Source organism: Arvicola amphibius, chromosome 13 (assembly GCF_903992535.2).
Source record: "Arvicola amphibius chromosome 13, mArvAmp1.2, whole genome shotgun sequence".
In the NCBI taxonomy this organism is placed as follows: Eukaryota; Metazoa; Chordata; class Mammalia; order Rodentia; family Cricetidae; genus Arvicola; species Arvicola amphibius.
The window spans coordinates 64,385,197-64,386,370 of NC_052059.1; the positions used below are offsets into that span (position 1 = coordinate 64,385,197).

General features: G+C 46.0%; 1 non-coding gene across 1 annotated transcript; it reads right to left on the minus strand.

Annotated features, from left to right (window-relative positions):
- Positions 1 to 300: 300 nt before the first annotated feature.
- Trnak-cuu lies at positions 301 to 373 on the minus strand. The gene has a single exon. It is a non-coding gene; the product is annotated as a tRNA-Lys (tRNA).
- Between the last annotated feature and the right edge of the window lie 801 nt (positions 374 to 1,174).

Below are 1,174 nucleotides of genomic sequence, written 5' to 3' on the forward strand. Positions count from 1 at the left end.
TAGGGCTCCATTCTTGTTCTCACCCCTGTTGCGGGAGCTCCTTCCACTCCTTCAGCCAATAGCCGCTGAGATACCAGCCATTGGGGCATGGTCTCTCTCTTTAAAAATGCGGCCACTTCCTTCTGCTCACTCTCTGGCTTCCGGCTCTGCTTCCGGCTACTAGGCTCCCTTCCTGATTGCGCAGAGGCCTGTTCACTGTGATGGTGATCTGTAAGTTTTTCCCTTTTAAATAAATAACCATTCTATTAATCATAATTCCAAACTGGTGTGGGATTGTTTGTGATTTACACCTTCATCTGGCGCCCAACATGGGGCTTGAACCCACGACCCTGAGATTAAGAGTCTCATGCTCTACCGACTGAGCTAGCCGGGTGGCCGGGAGCCGGGTGGCAGAACGCAGCACCCAGCTTATCACTACAGAATGGCACCCATCCTTGAACTCACAGAGATCCACTTGCCTCTGCTTCCCAAATGCTGGAATTAAAGGTGTATGCTACCACACCTTGAACTCACAGAGATCTGTCTGTCTCTGCCTCCCAAGTGTTGGGATTAAAGGTGTGTGCTACCACACCTTGAACTCACAGAGATCTGTCTGTCTCTGCCTCCCAAGTGTTGGGATTAAAGGTGTGTACTACCACACCCAACTTCTTCCTTTTTTCTTTTTTACTTTTAAGAACTTTAACCTTTAGCCTGCATGTATTTTTAACACATTGTAAACCATTTAGAGGTTTTCTTCGACTTTGAATCTTTCTTTTACTGTATATCTCTCTTTTTGTGGCCACGTGAGTCATTAATTTACCAAGCAATATCTGTAGGACTAAAGCCGTGGCTTTGACAGCTAGATCCAGCCCATTCCTTAGCCTTGTGGCTGAGATACTGACCAGAGCCCTGTTCATTGCCACAACTCTGTAGTGTTTCAAGGTCCTTGCCAGGAAGCAAGCTGCACCAGTGTTAAACAACACTCAAAAGCTCCATAGTCAGGACTGCCTGCTTAAAAGAGTCAGAGTTTGCTCTGGCAGGATGGCCCAGAAAGCCACCATTTTAAAATGGCACAGCCTTTTTCCTGCTACAGCTGAAAACAAACAAAAAAAAAACATGCATTCAGTTTTTCATCAACACCGTTTAAGTGTTTCATGGCAGGACCTCTTAAAAGAGCTGCAGAGTTTTACAGCTA